Genomic DNA, 21,876 nt, shown 5'->3' on the forward strand with positions numbered 1-21,876 from the left:
GTGAATTGGACGGCCATTTAAATAAATAAACTCTTAAATAAATAAACTCTCAAGCTTAGGCTACAAGCTTTAGCGTGGGCCAGCCAACATGGCCACCCATACTCACTATATAATAATGGGGGTTATAGTCTAGCTGCTGTAGCCAGGTTGTGTGTGTGTGTGTGTGTGTGTGTGTGTGTGTGTGTGTGTGTGTGTGTGTGTGTGAGCCCTCATGCTTCCAACTGTTCCAGTTTTTCAAGCCAACTGGAATAGGCACAGTTTTCACAGGTAAGTTTTGAAGTTGTGAGCAGTTCAAATTTGATTCCCAGCTATCCATAAGTAGCTACTTCACATTCTACAGTCAGATATAAAGGAATCTGCCCACAGGAAACTTCAACACAAAATAGCTTTCCTGTTCTTTTACTTTTTGAAGGATGCTCCCTATATATAAGAGGAGAGCTTCTCAGACTTTGATAGCTAACAGAATTGTAAAGAGTTCTGAAATTTAAGCAAAACAATAATTTTGCACAACACAATGAATAGGAAACAGGACTGTTTGGGCCAGACACAGACATTATAGTCCAGAGACTTGGTTAATGGATTGTTGTCAGTGATGAAGAGGAGTTTTGAAATTGAAACATCACCACCCCTCCCATTTCAAGTTGAACTGCCCTATTTCATGTGCAAACAGCTGTTTTTGAGTGTGAAAAAAAATGCTGAAAACAGCTTGTTTTGCTTTTGGAGCAGCTGTTGTACATTGAAAACGGGGCCTTTTCACACTTCCAATTGGGATGTTTTGAATTACACATGATTGAGTTGCGACTATTTTATAGATCCTGACTTTTCAAATTTTTTTACATCTTGGTGGACTAAGGAAAGAAAAAAACGAACAAACCCCCGAGTAGAACTTAAAAGCAAACAGCTTGGATCTGAGCCTCTTTATCTCTTGCTGAAAACAGAAAAGGGCTCCTTCGTGAATTTTGGTTACAGCCCTGACGTTGTAAAATAAATTGCTTGACATTTTAAGAACATATGTTTAAATGAAAGAATAATCTGTGCAAGGGTTGTTCTCCCGTTTCACTTGAGATTAATTACTGCCTGCACGCGACACAACTAAAAATAATATTTGAATCATTACCTTTCTAAAGATCGGGCTCCACGCCTTATTTTGTCAGGCTGTCTGTTAAGGAAATGTTTTTTTTTTTAAGAAGGCCACCATCATATAAAAACAAGTAATTCAAAGGAAAACAAAGGAACATTTCTTCTTATAGTCGTAACAAAATATTTGTGTGATTTTTGTTTTAGAAAAGAAGGATGCACGTTGTCACGGCTATCCCCTAATGTTAGATGTATGGCGTTGGGCAGAAATTATTCAGGCCTAATGGAAAAGCACCAGATGCTTTCAAAGTGACTCGCTGTGTGCTCTGGATGTGGCGTGTTACTGGAAATAAGTTTGAGGTTGATTTGTAAGGATTATTTTTTAACTAAACAAAAAAAAAGCCCGAAAAATACAGGTAGTCCTCGATTTATAAAGTTTGTTTAGTGGCCGTTCAAAGTTACAACACCACTGGGGGAAAAAAATGACTTATTAGGACCATTTTTCACGCTTATCACCGCTGCAGCATCCCCATGGTCAAGCTATCAAACTTCAGGTGCTTGGCAGCTGAGTCATATTTATGACGGTTGCAGTGGCCCGGGGTCACGTGATCCCCTTTTGCCACCTTCTGACAAGCAAAGATTCAATGGGGAAGCCAGATTCACTTAACATACTGCATTACTAACAACTTAACAAATGTGGTAAGAAAGGTCGTAAAATGGGGCAAAACTCAAAAGTGTTTCACTTAGCAACAGAAATTTTGGACTCTGGTGGTCGTAAGTCGAGGACTACCTGTAGAATTTAAAATAAAGGACTGCTTTAGGCCACTCTTGAAGACAGCAAACTCCACTTTGCTGGTTTGAAAGAGGGGTCAAAGAGGCCATCTACGTCAAAACTGAACAGTCCTCTCTCAACAGAAGGGGACAGATACGACATCGTCTATCTCCAGTCTACAACATAGTCCTTTCAACAGTTGCAAGAAGGCTCCACGCCCATTTGCACTGCTCCGGTGACCCTGCGGACACAGATAAACCTCCAAATGGCCTCAAAGACTCTCTGAAAGAAGGCAAATGACCAGCTGTCTGCAAGGAGTATAAATCCTTCCATTTTCCCCCACCATTCAGTCACAGCTGAAGAAGCTTCTTGGGTGAGAAGCGAAACGTCTTCAAAGAAAAAGAAGAAAATCCAGTTGGCTCCTGAGAAAGCTAGTCGTTTCCAACTGGTGCTCATCTCCGTTTCAAAGCCGAAGAGCCAGCGCTTGTCCGAGGACGTCTCCGTGGTCATGTGGCCGGCATGACTAGACTCCAAAGGTGCACGGAACGCTGTTACCTTCTCACCGTAGTGGTCCCTATTTTTCTACTTGCATTTTTACGTGCTTTCGAACTGCTAGGTTGGCAGAAGCTGGGACGAGTAACAGGCACTCACTCTGTTACACAGCACGTGGGATTCAACCCACCAAACAAGCTCAGCGTCCTAACCCACTGAGCCACCGCGTCCCTTATATATATATAGCAAAAAGTAATTGAGTAAAGGGATTATATTACATCGGTCTATATGCCTTAGGAAATATGGCAATAAACAAGAGGATTTGTTGTAAAACGTTATTTTTTCCTCCTTATTTCTTTTAACCCAAAGGAGATTGCCACCAATTTGTGTCAGTTTATTTACCACCCTACCATCATAATTTGTAATTTTATCACGTTATGCCATTTGATTTATATTCCTGGTCAGTTCCTAACTATTTGCTGAATTCACAAAGTCCTGATTGTCCCGAAGCTACTTTTTCAAAAGGCAACTGGACTTTCTTTCTTTTTTCTTCGAGATGTTTCGCTTCTCATCCAAGAAGCTTCTTCAGCTCTGAGCTGTCCAGTTGCCTTTGAAAAAGCACCTTTGGGACAACCATGACCTGGATGACTGAGAATCTCCATAGACAAATACTGTACTTGCTGAAATGGGCTGTCACAGAATTTTGGTAGGATTTTGTTCCCAATTTAGATTTCAGATTTGAACTTTGGAAGGAATCTTGAACCCTTGAAGACCCACCAGGTAGACTACCTTGCTTAGTATAGTTCAGTGATGGCAAACCTTTTAGAAACCAAGTGCCCAAACTGCGACCGAAAACCCACTTATGTATTGTCGGGTGCTCGGTGGGCGTGGCCCATTGGGTGGGTGTGGCCCATTGGGTAGGCGTGGTTGCAGTGGTAATGGCAGACTGGGTGGGACTAAAAAGTTCAATCAATCAATTCCAACTTGGCGAGATCTTTTTTTTCCCCACGAGAAGTTGAAAATGATTGATTGATTGAACCTTTTTTTTTTTTGCACACGGCGGCGGAGGCCTAAAGCGAAAAGGTTTTATAAAACCCAGCTGAAGGCCTAGGACTGGGGCAATGGCACACGTGCCAAAAGAGAGGGCTCTGCGTGCAACCAGTGGCACTCGTGTGATAGGTTCGCCCAGTGCTTTTTTTGTAAAAGAAAAAGGTGCCGGAACTCACACATGTCATACAACCAGCCTTGCCTACCCTACAAGGTTCCATCCAAAAAAGGTGCCGGAACTCCGTTCTGAGCATTCTATGACAAAAAAAAAAGCCCTGGGTTCGCCACCATGGGTATAGTTCAGCTGGATTTTTGGTGATGTCAAGAACAGGTAGTTTTCTTGGCAATTATCATAGATGGGTTTGTACTGCTTTCTTCCAAAACATTTTTCTGGTTTCCCAGTCTAACAGGCCCCGATAATTCTGGGTAGAATCTCATCCCAATACTAATGAAATCCGACCTCACTTAGCTTTTTGAGTTCAGACCAGACTGTTTAGCTGCTTCTTCCTGACAAAGCCATCCTTATTATTAATTGTGAGCCATCGTAGTGTTGACTTTTAGTGAGCACATAGATTGATATTTTTTTTCCGGGAAGCTTAATATAACATGGATGAGATTCGCTTCTTATTAGATGAAATCATTGTTAGACCTTCATGGGTTTTGGAAAGGATTCAGAAGTATTTTTGATCTTTTATAAGAACTATTCATTAAAACTGCTTGGCTTGTTTTACACTTTGGCATGGGGGGAAAAAAAGCATCAAGAGCTTTTCTTGAGGCTCATGTGGTGTGGAGAAAAAAAATTTAGGCTACGTTAATGGGTACTAGAAAGGGGTTGTGCTGGCCTAATGTCCAAAGCAGCTCATTTTCAGACTATCCATAATACTGCACACCCTGCCTACACTATTCTTAAATGTTACAAATAGGGCTTAGCTGGAGAAACCCAGATGACTTTCAAAGCCATGGCTGAATTTGAATTCATTCGGCACAGGTAGTCCTCGACGTATGACCACAATTGAGCCCAAAATTTTCCATTGCTAAGTAAGACCATTGTTAAGTGCGTTTCGCCTCCTTTTGTGGCTTTTCTTGCCACATTCGTTAAGTGAATCACTGCAGTTGTTAAGTTAGTATAACACAGTTGTTAGGTGAATCCGGCTTCCTCATTAACTCAGCTTGTCAGAACATTGCAAAAGGTGATCACGTGACCCCAGGACACTGCAGCTGTCATAAATATGAGCCAGTTGCCAAGCATCCGAATTTTGATCACGTGACCATAGAGATGCTGCCACTAAATGACTGGTTGTAAGGCAAGGACTACCTGTATTGAGCTGGTCCTTGTGGCCATTCCTTGTAAAATACACTCAAGCAATAAAATGGGCTTCCATCAATGATTATCTAATTCTATCCAACCAACCATCTTCCCATTCCTTGCACTGAACATTTAAACTCAGGCTTAAAAAGCAAATGATCCACAAATGGAGAAAGAGAAATTTGGGGAGCCAAAATTGTTCCCACCTTTGATGCAAATTTAAATCAGATTTGGGAATCGTAAACTGTCATTTCTGAGGGTTGGAGAGGGATGATCCTTCAACACAAAACATCAGAGCAGGGATGGTCAACTGAAAGATCAAGGACAGAGGGTCAATGGAGGTGGTCAACAAATTTAAAAATGAAGTCTATTCGTGCAAAATGTGTCGCATATATGACGTGTGCATAACCCAAAGCCTTGGATATGGCTTTTAAAACTGGCCCTGCCCAGAATTGGATTTAACCCCACCAGTTATGGATAAAGGCTCTCTGCAGAAGCAAAGCTGGGTAGAATTCTACATTCACACACCCAGGGCTACTGTGCGCGTGATTATTACAGGTCGTCCTTGACTTACAACCGTTCATTTAGTGACTGTTCAAAGTTACAACAGCACTGAAAAAAGTGACTTATGTTCACACTTACGGCCGTTGCAGCATCCCCATGGTCACATGATCAAAATTCAATCGCTTGCCAACTGACTCACATTCATGACAGTCGCAGTGTCCTGAAGTCATGGGATCACCTCCGGCGACCTTCTGACGAGCAAAGTCAAGGGGGAAGCCAGGTTCACTTAACAACCGCGTGACTAACTTAACAACCGCAGTGATTCACTTAACAACTGTAACCAGAAAAGCTGTAAAATGGGTCAAAACTCACTTAACAACTGTCTCAGCCACAGAAATTTTGGGCTGAATTGTAGGTCAAGGACTACCTATACTATTTTGCAAAGGTTGACCTGGAAGGTGTAGAAAATAATACTTATCTAGAAATTAGTCCGGATCAATTCAAGTTCCTATCTGCATGTCCTCGTGCACCACATCTAGATAGCTTCAATCCTAGGAACCTGAGAACAGTTTTAGTGGGGCTGGCAAGAGAATTAGCTTAGCAGATGGGGCTTAATTTTGCCTGTTGGGTGTTCTTCCTGTCCCAATCTTTGTTCTGAGCAATAATTTTCCTCTCCCCAACATAAAGGTTCCTAAGTATTGATCCTCCCCCAACATATTGTCAAATCAATACGTTGGAAGAGATGACTGATAAAATTCCAGGACTCAGAAACTGCTCATGATGGACGGGAACCCCACTCGCCCTTGGCAAGCTTTCCGTATCTTAATTTGTTCATTTGTAACTTTGGTTCCTTGTTTCCTAAGAAGAATAGACTTAAGTTTTATCCTGCTGATCTTGTGAAGATCAGAGCTAACATCTGGATGAGAGATAAAATGTCATGGGTAGGATTAAAAGGGAGAATAATTTTTAATTAAATGCAACCTGTGCAGGAAGACAAGATTAAGGAGGGAGGATGAGAGCATTGGAAATATCTCCATCTGGTCAGTTGTTTTAATAGGGCAGGCAGCAACCAAGGTATATTAACTCGCCAAGCACACTGCTTTAAATGCCTAACGGCCGTTGGAATTGGCTATTCTAAATTCACAGGGCAGTCTGTCTGTCTATCGACAAATATTCTGCTCCTGCTCTTGACATGAATTATTAGTATAGATTTCATAGTACTGAATTTTGTTTTTAAACTGTTTCTTAATCACACCATCCAAAGTTTTTTTTTTCTTTTGGAAAAAAAAATGCTTCCACCTTCTAATGGAAAAAGACTTGGGGGAAAAAATTTGGAACTTTGATGTTATAAATGTTGATGGCCACAAGATTACTTTATACACAAAAATGGAAGGATGCAAAAGTTGATGGAGTTAGCAGAGATGGCTAAACTGACTGCTTTGATAAAAGAAAGAAAAAACACAATTACTTTTATTTCTACTTGGAAACCACTTCTGGAGTTTGTGCTTGAGGTAGGGAAAAAATGAAACTTTGATTTTGGGTTTTACTGATTAGATAGATCTGTTGTCACAGAATTGGCTAGTGCTGTGATTCAGGGTCAGCCTGTGGGTTCAGCAGTTGGGTCGGACGACTCAGAGGAGGAGGGGGGTGTTGAAGACCTTGCTGAGTGGGTTGAAGATCTTGCTGATGAGAGCCCTCAGCCAGGCCCCTCCCACTTGGTCACGACGGAGACCCAGCTGTGTGAGCCTGACAGTGTGGATGAAGATGACCCACAGCTGGCCCTGTTCAAGGACGCCCGACGCAGGAGGCAGTCAAGTAGGAGTAAACAGAGGAAGGCAATGGGGCTTGTTAGGCATATGGTGTTAGCCTACAATGTTGGGTTGAAAATATATTAACCATAATGCTATGTCTTTAAGAAGTTAATTGGCCAATGGGTGTGTAAGTGTTCTCATGGCCATAAGAGGAAGCTAGGAACATAGCTTCTTTCTCTCTCTCTCTGAATTCACTGCTCTCTACTGTTACTGTTTTTGCTCTGCTGTTGGTTTACTACTGTTGTAAACCTGAACTGTGTATTGACCTCTGGACCGGTAAGAAGACTTTGTAGCTTGGACTGTTGCTATTGTTTATGACTTGGACTGTTTATTTTTTGACTGTGCATTTTTGTTCTTACACCACCTCAAAGTAAAATACTTTTTGCTTTTAGAACTCAGTGTACTCCTGTGTGTGACTTTTACTACTCTCAGTACCCTTCCTTGTCTGTGCAACTCTTTGGTAGCACAAGGAGACCCTGCACAACAAATTCCTTAACACTGGTTATGGGCCCAGGCCTGTACTGAGAGTTGGTACACACAGTATTCCTAGCTGAGTTTGTGTTAGCTATTTGGTGTAAAATGGCACAAGAACAGTTGTCAGGCATCTCCTGGATAACCCGGTTGGATGGGACAAACTATGTTTCCTGGTCCACGAAATGCTGCTTGCTTTTGCGCAAGGAAGGACTATGGACTGTAGTAAATAATCCACCAGATACTACTGCTTGGGATCCAGATGACGAAGAGGATGCAAAGAAGTTAGACAACTTTAAAAGAAACAATGAGAAAGCTCTTTGCATTATTGGACTAACACTGAATGACCAGCAGCTTGTCCATATTCGTGGTGAGGAGTCTGCTGCTAGGTGTTGGGATGTTTTGCGAAGGCTTTATGTTCGAGACAGTGTGGGTGCACATATACACCTTACACGTAAGCTGTTTAGGGCTCGTCTGCAGAAGAATGGAGATATGCTGACCCATTTAAATTACATGAAGGCAACTTTTCAAGAGCTTCATGAAAAGGAGCTGATTTTTTCAGAGTTGCATCAGGTCTACATTATTCTGTCATCTTTGGATGAGAGTTATGATGGGTATGTTTCTTCTTTGGAAGTCCTGACCAGAGAGGAACTGACATTGACTAACATTACTGGGAGACTGCTGGAAGAGTCCAGAAGGAGGCGTGACAGAGACCAGCTGAGAGAGACACAGCCACAAGAGGAGCAGCCATTTACCACTGCTTACAACGTCAAGAAATGTTTTTCTTGTGGGGCTAAAGGGCATATAGCCAAATTCTGTAGAAAGAGTAGAAAACAGAATGTGAATAGCAGTGGGAAGGCTAAGAAGGGCATTGGTTTGGCTATTTCTGGTGAACCAACATCCAGAAATAATGAATTGTGGGTTGTTGATAGTGGGGCTTCACAATGCATTACTAAAGTGAAAGAGAGGTTTGTTAATATGAAAAACAGCAACCAATATGTTTCACTAGCCAACGGTTGGAAGATGAAGGCCTCTGGTGAAGGTAATTCCTATTGTCCATGCATTGATGAACAGTTACCTATGTTATATATACCTAAACTAAGATTCAACCTGTTATCTGTAAGGGAATTGGTTAAAGTTGGGTTTGTGGTAACATTCAGAGGGGAGCAATGCACTATTGAGAGGAATGGAACCTGTGTAACTGCTAATTTGAAAAATGGTTTATTCTTTCTCACAAGTAACCAGGTTAGTACAGTTAGAGCTAACTCAATATGTGAGAACAAGAAGCCACATGATGAGTGTATACATTTATTGCATAGGCGGTTAGGGCATGTAAACTTTAACTCACTACGTAAAACAGTTGAGTTAGTAGCAGGAATTAAACTGAAGCCATGTAGTAAGTATTTGAATTGCAATGCCTGTAATCAGGAAAAGAGTAAGGCAAATCCTGCAAACAGGATAAACAGCTTCAAAACAACTGTACCTTTGGAAGTTGTGTTTACTGATTTAATTGGACCCATGAAACCAAGTTTAGGAGGATCTTGTTATATTTTAAGTATATTGGACCACTACTCTCGTTATGGATTTTGTTATCTGCTTAAGTCAAAGGCAGACACTTTCCAACAATTTGCAAACTGGCTGAAGTTTGTGGAAAGGAAAACAAAGAAAAAGGTTCAGTGCATAATTACTGATAATGGTACTGAATTTACAAATAAGCGTTTTGTTGATATGCTACAATCAGCTGGCATTGAGCATAAACGTTCAGCCCCTTATAGGCCTCAACATAATGCATTTGTTGAGAGACGTGGACAAACATTACAAGCCATGATGAGAACCATGTTAAGAGATTCAGGCTTAACAGATAGACTGTGGGGGGAGGCAGCAAAATGTGCAAACCATGTTCTGAATATAGTTGTTAATACTTCTACTCGTAAAATACCATATACAATATGGCATGGTAGAAGACCAAACCTTGATTACCTGCACACATTTGGCACCCCAGCTTGGGTCCACATTCCTGCACAACTCAGGAGTAAAGGCCAACATAGGGCTAGGCAATTATACTTCGTAGGTTATGAAGCTAACCACAGATCATATCGTTTCTGGGAACGAGGCACAACTAATGTATATAACAGTGCGAGTGCAAAATTCCTTGAGCACGTTGGTTGGAATAGGTTAGAGCAAGAAACTGTTAATACTGATCCTCTAGTGTTTGAGGACTCCTCTGATAACATAACTAGTAATGATAATACATCTCCTGTAAATATAAAAGATAAAAAGGAGATAGGGGAGATAAAAGATGAATCAGAGGAAGGTAAGGAGTCTGAAATTCAAAGCCCTGTAATTCCTTGGCGTTCAACGTGTATCAGACATCCAACTGATCACTATGAAGCTAGTATAGTATGTCAGGTTAGTTCAGTACCTTCTAACTATGATGAGATCAGGATGTATCCTGAAAAGGAACAAGCATCATGGAAAGCTGCAATGAACAGGGAGTTAAAGTCTTTGCAGGATCTTAAGGTTTATGAGGAAGCAAAACTGCCACCTGGTGAGCAAGCTATAGGTTGCAAATGGATATATAAGATAAAGAAAGGAGTAGATGGAACTATAACCCATAAGGCACGTTTGGTTGCACAAGGTTTTGCCCAAACTACTGAGGATTATGACGAGGTGTTTGCACCCAGTCTGAGGGCAACTACTTTAAGAGCAGCTTTAGTATGGGCGGCTAAAAACCAATATATGGTTACCCATGTAGATGTTGAAACTGCATATTTACATGCTCCATTGCAACATACTATTTATTTAAGAATACCACCAGGATTGACCAATGATAGAGACCATGATTGTTGGGAGTTAAAGAAAAGCCTCTATGGATTGAAACAATCAGGCTATGAGTGGAACAAATGTTTAGTTAATGAGTTAAGTGCATTAGGTTTTGTAGCCAGTAATACTGATCCTTGTTTGTTTAGAAGAGAACACAACGGAGCATTATCTTTTATTTTATTATTCACAGATGATATTGCAATAATAACAAAAACTGAGTTAGAAGCACAAACCATCATTTCAAGATTGGAAAATAAATTCACAATTAGAAATCTTGGGAAAATAAGCCACTATTTGGGGTTAGATATTGTGAAAACAAATAGGGGTTTTAAGGTGTCGCAAGCCAGTAAAATATCTCAGTTATTAAAGAGATACAATATGGAAATGTGTAAACCAGCAAAAACTCCAATGGCTATGGATTTTAAGGACACTAATGTTGAGAGTCCTATATTTGATAAGACTATGTACCAATCTTTGATAGGAAGTCTTATGTATCTGAGTAATTGGACTAGACCTGATATTTCTTACTGTGTAAACCAATTAGCTAGGTACAACAATAATCCAACTGTTAGACACTGGCAATCAGCTAAACGAGTATTAAGGTATTTGAAGCAAACTATTCACTACTCGTTATATTTAGAGCCAAATCGTGAGTTAATCCTTACTGCATATGCAGATGCGAGTTTTGCCTCTGACACAAGCACTCCTAAATCTACTTCAGGGTTGGCTGTAATGTTGGGTAATTCTTTGATTGGATGGAAGTCCATTAGACAAATCTTGCGAAGGTTGTTGAGAGTGTGGTGGCGCATCAGCTCCCTCTGGTCCTGGATGAAGCGGATTATCTAGACCCGTACCAATCGGGCTTCAGACCCGGGTACAGCACGGAGACGGCATTGGTCGCGCTGGTGAATGATCTCTGGAGGGCTCGGGACAGAGGATACTCCTCTGTTCTAGTCCTATTAGACCTCTCAGCGGCTTTCGATACCATCGACCATGGTATCTTGCTGCGGCGTCTCAGGGGATTGGGAGTGGGAGGCACGGTTTTTCAGTGGTTCTCCTCCTATCTCCTGGGACGCTCGCAGTCGGTGTTGGCAGGAGGGCAGAGGTCGACCGCGAGGCCTCTCGCTTGTGGAGTCCCTCAGGGGTCGGTCCTCTCGCCCCTTCTGTTCAACATCTACATGAAACCGCTGGGTGAGATCATTCGTGGTTTTGGAGTTGGGTATCATCAGTATGCTGATGATACCCAACTTTTCATTTCGACCCCAAACCACCCCAGTGATGCCCTCGACGTGATGTCCCGGTGCCTGGAGGCGGTCCGGGTCTGGATGGGGAGGAACAGGCTTCGTCTCAACCCTGACAAGACGGAGTGGCTGTGCGTACCGGCATCTCGGGATATTCAGGATATCCCACCCCTCATTATGGGGGGTGAGTCTTTATCTCCTGTAGATAGGGCTCGCAACTTGGGAGTCCTCCTAGACTCACAACTCTCCTTAGAAGATCATATTGTAGCTGTGACTAGGGGGGCGTTCGCCCAGGTTCGCCTGGTGCGCCAGTTGCGGCCCTATCTAGACCGGGATGCCTTGCGCACGGTCACTCATGCGCTCGTGACCTCTCGTCTTGATTACTGCAACGCTCTCTACATGGGGCTACCCTTGAAGACCACTCGGAGGCTCCAACTGGTACAGAATGCAGCCGCGAGAGTTGTATTGGGAGTCTCCCGATACTCCCCTGTTACACCTCTGCTCCGCGAGCTGCATTGGTTACCAGTTGTCTTCCGGGTGAGGTTCAAGGTGTTGGTAATGACCTACAAAGCCCTCCATGGCATGGGTCCAGAATACCTTGGGGAGCACCTGCAGCCGGCGTCAACTTCCCTCCGCCCAGTACGCTCCCACAGAGAGGGCCTCCTCAGGGTGCCGCCGGTCAAAGAATGCTGACTGGTGGCCCCCAGGGGGAGAGCGTTCTCTGTGGGTGCACCGGATTTATGGAACCATCTTCCGGTTGAGCTCCGGATGGCGCCCGATCTCCGCTCCTTCCGGCGCGACCTTAAAACCTATCTCTTTAAACAAGCTGGCCTGGCCTGATGGGACGGGGTGGGATTTTTATTAACGACTTCAATTTTAAATTTGTATTATCTCTGGGCATTGTTTAATTATGTTTTAATAATCTAATTTTAACTTTTGTATCTAATTTTTATGTATTGCCCTGTTCACTGCCCTGAGTCTCTTGAGAGAAGGGTGGTATATAAATTAAATTAAATTAATAAAATAAATAAATAAATAAATAAATAAAAAAAAGCACATAAGCTTATCTACAATGGAGGCTGAATTTTCATGTCTATCAGTGTTATGTACAGAACTGCTAGTGTACAAACAATTATTGTTAGATATGGGTTTAAATGTAAATGATCCATTTATTGTGTATGAGGACAATCAAGCTGCGATAAAGATGGCTAACAAAGCTGCAGTAAGAACAAGATCTAAACATACTGATCTTCGTTATTTAAATGTCAGACAATGTGTCAAAGATAAATTAATACAGCTAGAGTATTGTTCATCTGATGTAAATATTGCAGACCATTTTACGAAGGTACAAAGTGCTGTGAAACACAATGCTAATTGTGAAAGAATGTGCATAAGATTGTAAGAGTTATATATTATTCTACCCAAAGGGGAGAATGTTAGGCATATGGTGTTAGCCTACAATGTTGGGTTGAAAATATATTAACCATAATGCTATGTCTTTAAGAAGTTAATTGGCCAATGGGTGTGTAAGTGTTCTCATGGCCATAAGAGGAAGCTAGGAACGTAGCTTCTTTCTCTCTCTCTCTCTGAATTCACTGCTCTCTACTGTTACTGTTTTTGCTCTGCTGTTGGTTTACTACTGTTGTAAACCTGAACTGTGTATTGACCTCTGGACCGGTAAGAAGACTTTGTAGCTTGGACTGTTGCTATTGTTTATGACTTGGACTGTTTATTTTTTGACTGTGCATTTTTGTTCTTACACCACCTCAAAGTAAAATACTTTTTGCTTTTAGAACTCAGTGTACTCCTGTGTGTGACCTTTACTACTCTCAGTACCCTTCCTTGTCTGTGCAACTCTTTGGTAGCACAAGGAGACCCTGCACAACAAATTCCTTAACAGGGCTCCTCAGAAGGAGGCACAGAGAAGCCACGCCCTGAACTCTATATAAGGGGAATGTGTGGGGAGGGCTGGTTTGCTGAAGGCAACCGCTTGGATAGTTCATGTTTCTTAAAGCTCCTGTTTCTTGGTTTGTCTTGTTCCGTTTGTTTTTGTGGTAATAAATTTGGCAGGCGTAATTCCAGCCTCTTGCCTTCTTGTAAAAGGGGTTGTCCCTGCCTTTTCTGCAGGGCCGGTAGCAGGCTGGTACAGAACAGCTAGTTTATACTATCATGTAAAAGTAAAAAGTTGAGGTTTGATGTTACTATATTATTCTACTGCACCAAAGGGAGTTGGAAGTCAATGCCTTTTCTTTCTTTTTCGCTTCTTTTTTACACTTTTCTCTTCCCTTTTTCCTCCCCTATTTTTCCTATTTTTTGCTTTTGTATTTTTGTATTTAGGGTTAGGAACTAGGGGAAGGAACTAAAAGTATGCCTAACCTGGTAGGATGGGTAGATGGAAAATGGTCCTGAAAACAACCTGGCCCTGTGTCTACAGGAATTTATAGGTGATAATCAGTACCTTGAATTGCACACAGAAGGAAACTAGGAGCCAGTGCAGCTCACACAACAGAGGCGTTATGTGGGTAAACCTGGGGACACCCATCACTGCACATGCTGCCCCATTTTGGATCAGTTGTAGCTTCTGCTTGATCTTCAAGGACAGCCCCATGTACAGTGGATTGTAGTAATCCAAATGGGAAGTGGCCAAGGCATGGTCTTGACCTCTGCATCCTCCTCCACTTAAGTGGATAAAAATGCATGAGTCGATAGAACCAGATAGCAAGCAGATTCAAAAACAAGACTGGGAAAAGTAAATTGAGGGACCTTGGCAAAGGAGGGGGGGCACTTGGAAAAACCTTGGATGCGTTGAGTCAAAGGGGAATGAAAGAAAGCGGGAAAAATCTGAAGGGTTTGACTGGACAAAGGAGGGAGATGGGCACAGAAATGTACAAAGGGAAGGGAGGCCGCCATCCACGTGCTGATGTGCAGTAATAATCAAGTCATCCTGCTGTAGAACAGAACCACAAAATGAAGCTGGCTTCCGTCCATTTGGGCAATATACAGAGTGAGAGTGCTTTATCGTGCCATTTTTAAACTCTGAACTAATGGGTACTTTGGCAACAGCTTCCAAGCCTGAAATCATTATTAATTCCTTTAGTACTGTAATAACGTTGATGGAGGCGAACTCTTATAACATTGAAATAGTATAGTATTTAGCAGTAATTAACGTCCTCTAATTAGGAAATGTTGCCAAGTAGTTTTTCTCTGCTGGCTCCACGAGTAGTTAAGTGCAGCTGGATGAAAATGAACCACAAAGGGAACAGCTTGTGTTTTATGCGAAGTTTGCCTTTGATTCCAAAAGATATTTGTTAATATCTCTTCATTATCAGAAAGGGGACACGGAGTTATTAATGTTAGAGAGAGCAATGAGCCCCGGTGCCCTGCCATACAATTAGGCTAACTTGATGAGGTCAGAAGCTAGAAAATTCACCAACGGGTCTTACTAGCTGGATACTCTTTCCAGGGTAGGAGAAGTGGAATTTAATATAGCTGTTGCTATAGGCATTGAAACGGCTAAGCAGTGGATTTGGGGAAAGACGTTATGACTTTCATTTGCAGTGAAATGAAAGACCTTGGGGTGGATGGGAGATGGAGACCGTTGATACTAGATTGCCATCTTGGGACCTGCTAGCATTGGCCAGTCACACTGGCCAGCCATAATTGCCCTTGTCTTTTCCACTGTGACAAACAGTTACGCTGTCAATTGGCTGGTGGAGTCATTAAAATAATAGATACTATAATAGGTTCTGTCATTGGGATAGCCGTACAGGTAATTCTCTACTTACAACCATTCATTTAGTGACTGAAGTTATAATGGCACTGTTGTGATTCAGGGTCAGCCTGTGGGTTCAGCAGTTGGGTCAGACGATTCAGAGGAGAAGGAGGGGGGTGTTGGAGAGCCTCCAGAGAATAGCCCTGAGGCTCCGCAGAGCCCTCAGCCAGGCCCCTCCCATCTGGTTACGACGCAGACCCAGGGCCTGACAGCGTGGATGAAGATGACCCACAGCTGGCCCTGTTCAAGGACGCCCGATGCAGGAGGCAGTCAATCAGGAGTAAACAGAGGAAGGCAATGGGGCACCTCGGAAGGAGGCAGAGAGAAGCCACGCCTTGAACTGTTTAAAAGGGGAATGTGTGGGAGGGCTGGTTTGCTGAAGGCAACCGTTTGAATAGCTCCTGTTTCATGGTTCGTGTTTCTGTTTGCTCTGTTTGCTCTGTTTCATGTCAATAAATTTGGCAGGCTTAGTTCCAGCCTCTTGCCGTTTTGTAAAGGGGTTGTCCCTGCCTTTTCTGCAGGGCCGGTAGTAGGATGGTACAGAACAGGCACTGAAAAAAACTATTTATGGTTTTGCGGCGTCCTCATGGTCACCTGATCAAAATTCAGATGCTTGGCAACTGGCTTGTACTTATGAAGGTTGCAGGATCATATGATCAGCTTTTCTGACCTTCTGACAATGGGCAAGCCGGAGTCATTTAACAATTGTATTACAGACTTAGTGATTCTCTTAAAAATAGTGGCAAGGAAGATTTGTAAAATGGGACAAAACTCACTTAACCACTATCTTGCTTAGCAACAGAAAGTCTGGGCTTCATTGTGCTCGTAAATTGAGGGCCGCAATACCTCAGTTAGAAAAAATGCATTATAGCAAACAAAGCAAATGACAGGATTTATAGCAATAGGAACTCTGGTCCATGTACAGTAGAAAGATTTGTATGTTTAGTGTATTCATCAGTTTAATAATAATTATTATCCCAAGTATTAAAACAAGCCTATTGCATTAGGTAAGCTTGCCAAAGACATAATTCCACCCTCCCCCGTTTTAAAAAAGAAGTATTATTTGATAACATCGCTACAAGTTATGTCGAATTCTGCACTTTTTAAATATTCACAGCTAATGCTCTAAAATACTTTTTTTAAATTTTTTTTTAAAAAACCCTGCAATTTAACCTTGAATATATTCAACAGCAGGCTGTTGGATCTTGCTAAATCTTGCCCCCCCCCTTAAAATCTTTGTCCCCTTACTTAATGGCACCCCCGTGGTATTGTGTAGGCCACACGAGGTTGATAATGGAGCTTGGAAAAGAAATCTATGGAATAATTAGCTGGTATGGATGTAACAGTAAAGTAACTGCTAGCAGCAAAGGCTGAAATCTTTGGGAATTTCTAATGCTGTCTGGAACACTCTTCTTGGTTCATTGTGAAACTTCAGAGCATATGGTGCTTCTGCTGGTAGGTGTTATTTCAAAGTTTTCAAATCACACTATGAGAGAGTCCCTCTGGTGAGCTATTGGAATGCTTAGCAACTGTGAATTGGAAGTGACAGAATAGAGAAAGAGGGACTAAAAAAAATATCAAGCCAACGATATGTTCTGTTTCCAAGAAAAGAGTACAAAATAAATCTATAAATTGAGGCAGCTTTACAAGGGGGAAAAAGAGGTCAGTGTTTCAAATTGGGGGGGGGGGGGAGGGAGGAAAAATAATGCCTAGATTGTTTTACCCCCCTACTCTCCCCTCTCTGCAAAAGTCATCTAAAGGTTAAAATCAAAATATGGTCACTTTCTCATGCTGACATGGGGCGGTCACATGTACATTCGAGCAACTGGCAGATAAAATAGGAAGGTGCTTAAGATAGCTCTCAAGGGCCAAGTGGCTTTGTGGAATGAGGAAAACCCCCGCCTTTCCTTTCAGTTCGAATGGGCAGAAAAATCTTTGCTCAAATCATTTTCTCACATTCAAAAAATCAGGAGGAGTCTGGGGGCACCTTTTCAAATTCAGACAATTCTTATTCAAAGGCATAAGCTTACAGGGGCTACAGCTCCCTTCCTTGGGTGCCACGGAGAGGCCTTTCACTTTACCATTTGGCCCCATCCAGAAACTTTGGGAGGGAGGGGAAGGCAGGACTCCACCATTTGAATTGAATTGGGTATGGCCAGTCTAGAGAAAAGCAGGACTGTCAGTATTCCAGTATTTGAGGGGCCATCACAAAGAAGAGGGAGTCAAGCTATTCTCCAAAGCACCAGAAGGCCGGAGAAGAAACAATGCATGGAAACCAGTCAAGGAGAGAAGCAACCTAGAACTAAGGAGAAATTTCCAAATGATGAGAACAATTAACCAGTAGAATGGCTTGCCTTCAGAAGTTGTGTTCCATCACTGGAGGCTTTTAAGAAGAGACTGGACAGCCACTTGGTATACTATAGGGCAGGTGTCCCCAACCCCGAGTCCATGGACTGGTACCAAGCCGTAGCATGCCAGCAACCGGTCCACACAAACAAGCTAAGCCCCATCCGTGGGTTGCAGGCAGCACACAAAACCACGCACTCTCCAGTCCGTGGAAAAACCTCTCTCCCCGGAACCGGTCCCTGGTGCCCAAAAGGTTGGGGACCTCTGCTATAGGGTATCCTGCTTGAGCAGGGGTTGAACTAGAGGACCTCTAAGGCCCCTTTCAACTCTATTCTGACTCTGATTTCCTATCGAGGTCACGATTCATTCTTTGAAACAATTGGATGGATCTATTGATTTCATTCAAATGCTAAACGTAGTTGGTATATCCTTGTTATTTCAATATTTTGGGCTTTTCTACTTAGTCCCACTTTCTGGGGGGTGGCGGTCATTGATTGCAGAGGATAAAAGAAATTATCGCGTCATAGGATGCTAGAAGCGCAAGAACTCAAAGGAAGGGTCTGCCCTGGACTTCCTGCAGTCTTCAGTAAGTCTTGGTGCTTCTTATTTATCACTAGTGAGCAACCTAGTGAAATTGCCTCTCACCCCTTTCCTAGTATTCCCCCCTTCCCTTATCTCAAGGAACTTGAAATGAGTTGGAGTAAAGCTTGGTCTCTACAATCTGATCTCTGGGCAGAAGACCTTGGTCTCCAGAATTTGATCTCTGGGTCAAAAACCCTGGTCTCCAGAACCTGATCTCTTGGCCAGAAGGCTTTAGTCTCCAGAATCTAAGCTCTGGATCAAAGACCTTGGTCTCCACGGTCAAAACCTGATCTCTGGGCAGAAGATCTTGGTTGGCAGAATCTGCTCTCTGAGGAAAATCTATTTCTGTCATTGCAATCCCCAGATGCAAGTTATTTCTAAAATGGGATGCGTTTCTTTTCTTGTTTTCAGGAAAACAATGGACCAGGAAGATTGGGCAAGCATCCCTTCCTGCTGGTGGGCTGTCACTAGAAAGGTTACATTCCAGAGGCTCCAGTTCTGCCATTGCAGAGAGTTCCACAGAGCTATATTTCCCACTGTCAACATTGGCAAGCAGAAGTAGAAGTAGATGGTCAAAGATGACCAAAGGCCTGGAGACTAAACTATATGAAGAACGGCAGCAGGACTTGGGTTTGGCTAGTCTAAAGAAAAGAAGAAACAGGGGTGAGATGATAGCAGTATTCCAGTATTTGAGGGGCTCCCACAAAGAAGAGGGGGTCAAATTGTTCTCCAAAACACCAGAGGGCAGGACAAGAAACAATGGTTGGAAACTGACCAAAGAGAGAAGCAAGCTGGAATTAAGGAGAAACTTCCTGGCAGTGAGGACAATTAACCAGTGGAACAGCTTGCCTCCAGAAATCATGGGTGCTTCATCACTGGAGATTTTTAGGAAGAGACTAGACAATCACTTGTCTGAAATGGTATAGGTTCTCCTGCTTGAACGGAGGGCAGGACTAGAAGACCTCCATGGTCCCTTCCAGCTCCTATTCTATTCTAGACTTCAAAAAACGGTTTTCACTGGGGTAAAAATGAATAATCAATCCTCTTTTGCCAGCCTAGAGTCAACATAACTAGTTCCCTCTCCCACCACCCACTGAAATGAATAGAAGGGAAAGGAAAAATATTACTATGCAGTAGCAAAAGAAAAGTTTGATTGGTCTGAACACACACAGAGATAGCCATGCATGGGCAGAAGGCTTTGAGCCTGGAAGGCAAATTACCATTTTGCACACATACACCTCCATTTAATCTCCATTAGCACTGCACACTGTAAGCTTTTAAGAAAAAAAAACACAATCTGAATTAACTTGCTGCACTTTTCTTTTTATAAAGCTAATTTGGAACCAATCCTCATGCAATAATTAAATTTTCGAGTTAAAATGGAACTGAAAGTAAAACAAAACAAAACAAAACAACTCGATTGCAATAAGAGCACTCAGATAGAATTTAGGAAAAAAAAGTCATTCAGCGTGTAATTTTGGCAAAATACATCAATAGCTAATTCTATAAACTAGACATCTAATCTAGTCTTACCTGGAGAAGAGCTTTGGAGCTACTGTATAACCCAGGGTTCTTCAAACTTGGCCCTTTTATGACTTGTGGACTTCAACTCCCAGAATTCCTCAGCCAGCATGCCTGGCTGAGGAATTCTGGGAGTTGAAGTCCACAAGTCATAAAAGGGCCAAGTTTGAAGACCCCTGGTATAACCAATATGAGGCTGGAGGTTTCTCAATATAATCAGCATATTGTAGCTATAGTCATATTTTTGACAGTCATGTCTACCAAGATAGCTGGTCACCAATACAGGGTAATCCTCCACTTATAACCACGTCTGAGCCCAACGTTTGTGTTGCTAAGCAAAGCAGTTGTTAGTGAAGTGTGCCCCATTTTATGGCCTTTTCTGCCACAGGTATAAGCAAACCACTGCAGTTGTTAAGTCAATTCATGTGGTTCTTAAGAGAATGGCTTCCCCCCCCACCCCAATTGACTTTGTTTGTTGGAAGCCAGTTAGGCAGGTTACAAATGGGAATCATTGTTGTGATTCAGGGTCAGCCTGTGGGTTCGGCAGTTGGGTCGGACAACTCAGAGGAGGAGGGGGGTGTTGAAGACCTTGCTGAGGGGGTTGAAGATCTTGCTGATGAGAGCCCTCAGGCAGGCCCCTCCCACTTGGTCACCATGGAGACCCAGCTGTGTGAGCCTGACAGTGTGGATGAAGATGACCCACAGCTGGCCCTGTTCAAGGACGCCCGACGCAGGAGGCAGTCAAGTAGGAGTAAACAGAGGAAGGCAATGGAGCTTCTCGGAAGGAGGCAGAGAGAAGCCACGCCCTGAACTCTTTATAAAGGGAATGTGTGGGGAGGGCTGGTTTGCTGAAAGCAACCGCTCGGATAGTGTTTCAAAGCTCCTGTATCTTGGTTCGTGTCTTGTTTGTTTTTGTAGTAATACATTTGGCAGACGTTATTCCAGCCTCTTGCCGTTTGTAAAGGGGTTGCCTTTTCTGCAGGGCCGGTAGCAGGCTGGTACAGAACAATCATAACGGTTAGGATTCCAGGCTGGTGTTCCCATGGGCTCTCTTAAGAACATGAAAGTGTGGGATATTCTGGATTCCAATAGAAAAGACTATTTGGCTAGAAAAGATGTTGGGAAAGCATATAGATTTTAAACCTGAACTTTTTTTTTTACTAGTTATAATGCCAGAAAAGGTTGATAAACAAAGTATATACTTGACTTTACATGTGATAATAGAGGAAAGAGTCATATTCGCACAATATTGGAAAAATGAAGAAATACCATCAGAGGAAGAAATAATTAAAAAAAAATACTAGAATGTGCGGAAACGGAAAGACTTACTATGAGGTTGAAAGAAAAAGAAGAAACAGAATACTTTCAAACTTGGGACTTATTTTATCAATGGCTGGAGAAAAGAATAAAGGATTAGGAATTAAATTTGTATTAGTGAATGATAAACTCAGACAACACATTTATTGAATAAATACTGTACGAAAAAAATTAAGAAAAACTTTACAAAAAGAAAAAAAGAAAGAAAAGAATATTTGTAGCTCAGGGTTGAATTCTGGGGTCCTTGATGCTGTCTGAGCTTGGTGGTTTTCTTACAAACTTTTCCTTATTAAACTTTACTAGGACATGCTAGCACTGAGGATGCTACCTAGTTTAGTAATGAAATGTCTGCAAGAAAACAACCAAGGTCAAAGAGCACCAAGGACCCCTCAGTTATTCTTGATTATCTGAAGCTTATAACTGCACTGCAGTTGGAAAAACAGTAGCATAAAGATTGCATTCATACAGCCCCTAACCCTGGCTTAGATGAAACCAAAACAAATCACATTAGGACTTGGTACAATGTGTGAACTCAGCTGCATTCTTACTTAAACTGCTGTAATTATTTCTACTACTGTATTTGTTAAATTTTCTCCTTTTTTCAGTTTATGATTTTTCCCCCCTCAAGTTCTTTAGATCTAAAAATATGCTAGGTACAGTTCATTGGAGAAGAATATTTTTTTTAAAATAACACAAAATGCTGAATTTATTTTGATGTAAATTTCTCTGAAGAATGCCTTTTTGCTTACAGTTTTACCTATCTACAATTTTGAGGGTAATATTCCCAAATATTT

Source organism: Vipera berus (assembly GCF_964194415.1).
Source record: "Vipera berus genome assembly, chromosome: 6".
Classification (NCBI taxonomy): domain Eukaryota; kingdom Metazoa; phylum Chordata; class Lepidosauria; order Squamata; family Viperidae; genus Vipera; species Vipera berus.